A 9,447-nucleotide genomic window follows, 5' to 3' on the forward strand; every position below is an offset into this window, starting at 1 on the left:
GCGCGATTCGAGAATAACAGTCTCTGCGGTGGAAACTCATTCCTTTGCCGTGCCAGTTCGATAACCCGCCTCGTTATCAGCGTGATGTCAGACGATCAATATTTATTACAAATCAATAATAGTATCTTACTGTATCAAAACAGTACTGTACTGTACTGTTCCGGCAATTCAATATTAATTTTAGTGAAAAAGTTTTTAAAAGTGAGTTTGAAAATAATATTTTATTCGCATGTCTTTGTCACCTTTTCGTAGTTGGAATATTCATCGATACGTCAATAAATTAATTGTCAATATTTTAGTCGTTATCGAATCTATTCGCGCTAATGATTCTTCGATGTTCTTCGTTCAACGCCGTCAATATCGGTATATCGATCATCGCGAGGACCCCTTTGAGATTTCAATTCAAGAGATTAAATTAATTCACGCGCAACGACATAAGGTAATCGAGTTAATGGCCTCGTTTAATGACTGCTTCCACCTTGCTTCCCGTGCACGATCCTCCGACGATGCGTCGAAGTCCTTTCGTGTTTCCCCACTTGCCTGTTTTCGGGCAACGACTCGGATGATTTTATCGCCGTTTCCTCCGTCTCTCCTTCCTGCTTCCTGAGCATGCGAGCATTACTCGACGCTGATCGTTCCGCGAATACCGAGGTAAATTTCGTTACGGAAATTAACGATTCAACGCCGAACGTGCGTCGTCCCTGCAAATTAAGGCCTCGCCCCTACCCCGTTACACGCCCTTGCGTGTAAAAAGCGCAATCTTACCTCGGCGGACGTAATCTTAAATATGTATCCTCATACGCGATAAACCATCCCCCCGGCGGCATCAGATATGATATACACGTAAGAATATATATACACTGATAAACAACTCAGACCTCTTCTTGACTTAATACCGACACTTATGCTTGTCTATATCTTATGTAAACACTTATTTTTAAATTTTTTGATTTAACAACATTGTTGAAGTACGTATCGTTGAAATACACATCGTTAAAGTGCACATCGTTAAAATAAATATGATTAAAGAATTCATAACTAGGTTATTTAATTTATATAAAATTAAAAAATAAGCTGTTTAAATCATTATTTTTATCACACACAGACGATCATAAGGTGCACTTAATTAAGTCTACATTATTTATTTAGAATACTTTACTAATTAAAAGATATTTACTACTTGAAATAGCTTTTATTGTTTTAAAGTGTTACACTGAGAAAAAATATCCTAAATTTCAATAAATATTTATTTGAATAGTATCAACTAAATATTTATTAAATATAAAAATATATTTATTTAGTACAAAAAAAAAACATTAATTTGATTTAACAATCACTTTTTTTTATTAAGTAAATGTTTATTTATTGTAAGTAAATATTTAATTGGCAGTATTCAAATAAGTATTTATTTATAAATTTAGACTATTTTTTTCTCAGTGTATCGATTATTGAAAATACTTCTACGAGAATCTTTGTTATTACACTTTTAGAGATAAAATTCGATTAAAAAATGTAGATTTACAGAATAAAATAATAAAAAGGCAAATGAGAGTATAAACGCATTTACAGAATAGTTTCTCCTTTTTCTTGGTATCACTCTCTGAAACTTATCAAATTTTCGCTCTAATTTAAATTCTCTTAGATAACTAGGAATTCATTTATACATCATTCTTTGGTCGGAACAATCACTATACCGATGGCTACTTGTTTTATGAATAATTTATGAAGAATGTGCAACGAGCGTCGACGCGAAGCTAAAATTAGATACATCACCCGACTTTGTTGCACTTTTGTCGTCAGCCTCGAGACGGCGGTCCCCGCCTTTGAAAGCAAAGAGGATTGCGCCGTCGATCGAGCACGCATTCGTGCAACGAAGCAGTGTCTCCCAACCTGTGCTACGCGGATTCACTTCCGGTCCCAAGGACTATATCTTTGGAAAGTTCCACAAAAAGGCACGTAGACGTATATTAGCGTCACGTCAGCCAAATCGTGAACCCCTCGCTGATGTATAAGGTGTCTCGAATACAGGCCGGAAGTGAGTTTCGAAAACGTATATTCCGTCACGATGTTGCGCGTTGAGTTTGTTTAAGATGAACAGATTTTTTAATCATTAAAGGAAATTAATACGTTTTCAATCCCCTGCTATTTTATGTTCCCTTTACTTTCCCAAAAAAAGGAAATTGTATATTATAAAATTAGGATTATATCTCGTGAAAGTTGAACTACATCTCGTAATTTGATAGTTAAGTATAAGTATGATGACTCTAACAAAGTATCCTTTTGCGTCGAGGCAACATTCGTGTTTCGCGCTAAACGCACGCGGATGTGAGAGGAAAAGCTCGCGTTTTGGGAATTCGAGTCGGCGGGAAAGTTGATAACGAGAGGAGGGAAATCGGGAAACGGCAAAGAGAGAAGCGGATGGAGATAGGTAGAGAATTCAAGAGAGAACGATGGGAATTGGAAGTGGCGCGTGGCGATGCCGAATATACGTATCGGATGCCGCCAGATGTTGCGGTGAGGCCAGCTGCTGCGCACCTCCGCTCTGCCCTCCTTTGCTTTTCCTCGCAGCTTTTCGAGAGTGCCGAGCAGGTACACGCCTCGCTATATATAGAGTATAGAGTACTCGCGCCGTTGTTCACTGGTGGTACTTATAACGCCACTCGTCGATACAGTGCATCTTAAATTTCCCGTGTAACATTGACGCGGATACGGGCGCGTACGAAACGTCGGGAATTCGTATTACAGAGAGAAAGCGTATGGAAGAGATGTTCGAGGGCTCAGATACGAAACCGTATCTAGATTGCGTCCTTTCATCTTCCATCCCCGTGAGTTTAGCGTTCGCCAAATTTTGTCAGGGTGGGCTTTAATTTAATTCTAGTAAATGTAATAATTTAAGTCATTTAACACTTAACGTTTCATGCTCATTAATTAAAACTTACTTGAATAACTTCGTTCAGTCGGAATTACTTTAGGACAAATCCATCGTGCTGGACTGAGTGAATATAGAAACAGGTTCGTGACCATAACGAGAAGCAGCTGAGTTTACGTTTGATCAATTAATTACAGTATATAGGCATAATTGTACCTCGCGTGAGAGCACCATCGCAATTCGTTACGAGAATGCTATAAACGACTTTTTAAACCTTTTTAAACACTTGAAAGAAATAACGATAATGATATTGAAAGTCTATTAAATATGTGAGCTAAAACAAAATGATATTTTTGTCAAAATTACAAAGGCAATTTGACAAAACTTACAATATGACACGCAAAAAGTTCTATTTCTTCAACATTATTTTATTTTTTCTATCTTTAAATATTATTTCTATAATATTATTTTTAGATATACATTGAAATAAGATGAAAATTAATTACGATATCTGTCAAATTCAAAGAGGCCGTAAATATCAATTAAATAAATTTCTGTTTAGGAAAGTTACGAAATTAATACGAATATTATCGCATTGGATTATAATATTAATCAAAGACTTATAATATTATTGCAGTGTCTTTATTGCTAGCAGCGCGAGCGACAGCCCTTTTCAAGTATTATTTGCTCCGCGAAAGTGGACGAGTTCTTTGGCGTAATGGGCTGGCTACCGGGACTCTTCTTCTCCTTCTTCTTCTCTCGCGAGCAAACGCCGCGTTTATAGGCTTGTAATAAGCATCTTTTCGCGCTACGAATGGCTCGAGGGCAAGAATTATGGGGATTCTTTTTTTCGTTCAAGCAGACTGTGCGAATTTGCGAGCGTCACAGCTAAAAGAAGAGACAAATCTAATAAGTAAAATTAAGAATTTGGTAAAGTTTAATTCGATTTAATGATCGAAATGGAAAATCGGTTTCAAAATTGTATTTAGTTGAACAACGTTAAGTTTTTCGAACTCTTTCTTTTAGCTTTACCATCATTTTTATAGAGAACGGGAAAAGGAGAGGCAGTTTTGTTCCGCCAAGACGAGCCTGTGGTCCTAGAAAGTAGTTGAATTCCTGAATACTCTAATTAACCCGCGACCGTGAAGCATTGATTGCATTTTATTCGAACCGCGGTAATTCGAATCTGCATACTCGGCATGGCAGAAGAGTAAGGAAGCCTTGAACAGAACTCTCGCGCATAACTAACACCTCGTAACTAAACATAGAATGCAAATGGGGCGTGAACGATCAACTTTGAGATTATGAGAATGTCTTCTAACGTGTTTCTTCGCACGTACAAACACAAATATAACGTTAAAAATTAAATTCCGATGTTCGATCAGCTTAATAGATTTAATGAGCTTTTTCTCTCTCTCTCACAGAAATTATTCCATCCATTTAATTTGAAATGATGAGATTTTAGCGTTTTTATTTAAAACGTTTCTAAGAATATTTTTACCGAATCTCCGAATACATAAGCTATCTTTTTTCATTCGTTTTTTTATTATTGTGGTGAATTTCATTTTAATGAAATATGTTGCAAAAATATTATTTTTCTTATAAGTGACAATATTATTTTTTTATCCGAAGATCTTCACGGATTGCTCCGACCTTTTCTAATTATTTCATCGCAACGTTGTATCGCTGTATCCACGTGCCAGCGATTTTCTTTTCTTCGCCATCGTGGAGGGGAAGTATTCTAGATCTCTTCGAGGAGAATGAGATAGGAAGGAAGTGAAGTGGTGAAAGAGGAGAGAGGAGGGGTTCGAAAGCGAATATCCTTCCTGTCCTCCGAGAGCGGGCAGCTGCTCTCGGATTTGAGCACGTGCTACCACCGTACGCTAGGATAGTGCCCTACCTCGCGCGGATAGAAGACCCCGGGACGGATAGAGGGTCCGGTGGTAGGTCTGTAGGTTGGTAGGTGGAAAATGGTTGTATGTGCGTACGCACGTGTGCACACGACGAGATATCGTCCACGTGAGGCTACCACTCTCCGCGCATGCATGCGTGTCTCCCTCCATTTCTGCCAGTTTCTGCGACTCAACCGAGTTGTTGCTGTTACTGCCGTTCCCCTCGTCGTGTACCCCGTGCGAGGCACATGCCCGAGCAATAAGATTTTATAGCTTCCTTCACGAGGAGGGTGGAAGACCCGTGATTCCTTCGCTCGTTACTCGAAGAACATAACTTTTGCGATAATTTATCTACCTTATTCTCCTCTTTTATCATTCATTACATTACGTCGTCTCGTTAACGTTTATTTTCTCTCTAAATCTGAATCAGTGAATAATCACTGATATCAGTGCCAAGTATGCCACTGGTAATCAGTAAATGAAATGTGAGATCCCTAACCTAGCTGATCTTTATTATGTGATCTAACTAACCTTGTTTTAGTGCATAAATTCAATAAATATGGAATTGGAAGATTGAAATTAACATGCAAATATCAGTATTTTAGTTATATAATGCTGGAATATTCTTCCTTTTTTAATTGAACTTCACTGATTATCAGTGCCAAGTACGCTACTGGGTAATTAGTGACTATCCACTGATTCAGATTTAGAGAGTTCTTGATTTGTTATTTTATCACCTTATAGATATCTAAAATTTTATTTCACATTTGTCGTTTTTTTACACAATCAGAGATATTCTTTTTTTACGACAATTGCCATTTTCAATATTTATGCGATATTTCAAGTTTTAAAATAAGTGCGATTTTAATAACCCGCACTGAAATTCAATCGAACAAACAGAGTCTGAGTTCGAAAACAAGTTTGACAAGGTCGAACGATTTAAACTTGTCAATAGCGCAATGTGTTATTGAAACATGACGCACGTCCAATTTTCTCCCGTGTCAAATTATTAATTTATTAAAAATTCGCAGGTGCATCCGCGCGTATCAGAGGTGACTCGCGCTTGACGCGGTTCGGCGGTAAGATGTACGCTCGTTTGTGAGCACATTTGGGCTATATATGTATATATCGGCTAGGATATCGCGAACGATATTTATTGGCCCGGTCCTGCCCCGTTCTCGTATAATCACGCGACACCTGTTACGACACAACACTTACTTTAATTGGGGGCTACGAGCAGCTGCCCACACGATGCACCAATCACGCCGGTTTATCCGAAATTCTTCGTTGCCCGCGCGACATCCCTTGAGTCTTTCTCCGCGTCTTGCTCGCTTTTTCTCTTCCTCTCTTTCTCGTAGCACCTGTTTATGATCGCGCGAATACCGAAATATGTATAATACGACGATATGGGGATCCTTGACCAGGATTCTTGAGACGAAGCGAAAGGTACGCGCACTGATTTCTCGATCTCACTGTGATTTGCGCGACGCGAAATTGCAGTCGCACACCGAGAATTATGGGATCATTAATTGCCGAGTGTCTCTCGAAACGATTTTTCGCATCTGGTCGTCGAACGGGTTTGGCATTCGTCAAAAAGGGGCTAAAAGTCTTACAGACATATGGCCAAAATCGTGAACGTTCTCTCTGAATTACGTTACAAATGTCTTCATCGATCAGTTGCATAAGTCAATTCTAATCACATATATAAATGCACACGTATATATTTAATTATTACTAATAAACACTAATAATCACAATTATCGCAATTATTAAACACTTATATAACCGAGATTTCATTTCATTGACAATCGCAATTGTTTCACATATCATTGTGGATTGATAATAAGGCACGTGCCATTATCATTGAAACGCGAGAGCATTCGATTCATTGAATGGATTGATAAATTGATTTCGCATTCTGCATTCCATAGCATATCAATTTACAATCGTGGCGTGGATTTACATTTACCTAAATATGAAACATCTCCAGGTATAAAACTCTTCGAATACGAGACGCACGAACTCTCGTATTTAATATCAATATACTGACATTAAATACGAGAGTTCATGCATAACTGATAAACTGATTTATATATAACGTATATACAGACAATACAATCTTTTGTTTATTATTTTTTCTCGAAATATGTGGATAATGACCCTCATTACAGATAAAATCTAATACAAATAATTCGAATGTATACATGAAAAGAATCGTTTTGCTGAAGTATTTAAAAATTTAGCTATAATAGATGCAGATTTGAAAATAATTATAAAGATGATCGAGCTACAGTTACAGTATCAAAATTTTTTGCAACATTGCTCTTCATTTCTGAAGAGCCCTGAATTTTTGCAAAAATACTTTGATGGTCGAATTCAATTATTTTCAGATCTTTAGCTATAAACTAAATTTTTAGATATTTCAACAAAATAGTTCTCTCCGTGTATAAATAATTATTCAACTATGTTTGCCTAATTCTTGGATTTAAAATATTTTTTGATATGACATCGTTGATGATGACCGAAAATTAACCGAAACGTTCGATTGATTGTTGCGTTCACATATACGTATAATAAAATTTTAAATGTACTTTATATAATACCTTTAATTATAACGCACTGATTATTTACTCTCACTTGCTCGAAGTAATACTGCTTATAATCCATTGTTTAAAATGTTTTTTGCTGAACTAACAGTGTTTTCGTTAATCAGGCGTAGTCGATCACTCGTTTCATTCGTTCGTGTCCGTTATTCAAATAAAATCGCCTCCGATCTGCTGGCGTATCAATTATTATGATACACCGGGCGTTCAAAAGCCGCTGGTGGTTTCAGAAACGTCGCTCATGAAAGCATTTAATTCAGGTACGGGTATGATTTTCAGTGGTGCTACCTGAAATTGAGATTTTTTTGATGGGGTCGCAGATGGCTTCATACCTCAGGAAAAATCTTTTCACGCGCCGGCAGGAAAGCCGAGACCTCCCTATCCGGCTTAACCCGAGTGCGACAGGCCGCTCAATATAGTCGGCGGGACATTTGGTGGTGCAGATCGCGATATATAGGACGTGTAGCACGTGCCATTGACAAAGGCGCCGTGGCCAGATGCAGCATCCGTGCCGCGGCAAGGTCGATGCCATCTGTTGCTTCTCGGCTACGTTTTTCAATCCCGAGTTCAGGACACCGACTCGCGACTGCCAACGAATTACCGTGGTCGGCAGGCTATGACAGATCCTCGCACATCTGCACTGAGAAAAATATCTGGTTGAAAATGAATGAACCAGAAGATTCTGATCGTATCGATCGGAATTCTGTATCTTAATTAGAATTATAATAGATTCAACCAGCAAATTCTGATTCTCTGTTTTCAACCAGAATTCCAATTAATGTAACCAGACTCTTTTTCCAGCGTGCATATAGCGAGAGACAACTATTTTATATTTTGTGCGAGGGTCTGAAAGAGGATCTCGTTCTTTTAAATCTTTAGGTCTCTTTTCGATAATCACTTAGGTAAGAGAGACGCGTTCGAATTTGCACTCGGGCGTTCTCCAAACACAATACGCAGCGGATTCCTCTTTTCTCTTTCCTTATAACAGACATTTGTGAGAGCGACGAATCTCTCTTCCGCCCAAATGACGTCCGCGGGAAAAGAATGTGAAAAAGCTAGACAACTGTCCAAAACAGACTGTGGCGGCTGCTGTTGTTGCTGCTGCTGCATCCGATGCAACGAATACCATATGCCGCGCGCGGTTCTCAAATGCACATTTCACGCGTCAGACCGATTTTCAGTGATCGGCCGCGTTATTCGATGCACGCAGGGAAGAAGAGAGAGAAAGAAAGAGAGAGAAAGAGAGAGAGAACTGTCTCCGATTTCCGCGACAGGCGGAAATCGACCTATACTTGGCGTCAGGTTGAGCTCACGAGGTCTCGTTCGCTCGCGATGCCGAGAATGCGCTCGCACGCGCGTGGCGCACATTACTATACCGCGTGCCCTCGCACGCTCAATCCCTCGTGTGCGCGTGTTACGTGTGCTACGCATGGAGTAGCACTGCACCGACGCTCCCTCGAGAGTTCACGCATACAGCCGATCGAGAACCGCTTAATTCGGTAATTATACTTCTCCACCGCGCGCCCGATATCACGCGATTGTGCCTTTCCTGTCGAAAAATTCGCTCGAAGATAGTATGTCGAAACGGCTGCCTGAGGCTCCTGTTTCCTCCCTCCTATCACATCGACTCATAACAGAAGTGAGAAGAAAAAACAAGATTTAGGGCGGTATTTATAGTTCTTATATTCAAGACCGTCTTAAGTACAGTCTTAAGATGTCACGAACCAATCAGAGAGCCGTATTAACATCTTAAGAATGAATATCGGCCTTAATCTTTTTGGAGATCACAAATGTACGATGGTACATTTAATGGTAGATTTAACCCTTTCGTGATCAGCGGGATATACATATATGTGTTCCACTAAGAATTTATTTATTGTCACCTTTTTCAACTTACTTTTTTCAGTTCCATTAAAATGTTCATTAATAAAAATTATAAAAAAATTAAATCCATCATGAAAGGATTAAGCAGTAAAGTCTTGTGTCCATTATGTAGAAATTAGCCCGAGATTTTAGATGGAGAAAAAATTGATCAATCGCATTTTTTTTTTTTGGTCATGTAACCGTGAATTGTTGAAATGTG

The sequence above is a fragment of the Mycetomoellerius zeteki genome, unplaced genomic scaffold (assembly GCF_001594055.1).
Source record: "Mycetomoellerius zeteki isolate Tzet28-1 unplaced genomic scaffold, Tzet1.0 scaffold159, whole genome shotgun sequence".
Classification (NCBI taxonomy): Eukaryota; Metazoa; Arthropoda; class Insecta; order Hymenoptera; family Formicidae; genus Mycetomoellerius; species Mycetomoellerius zeteki.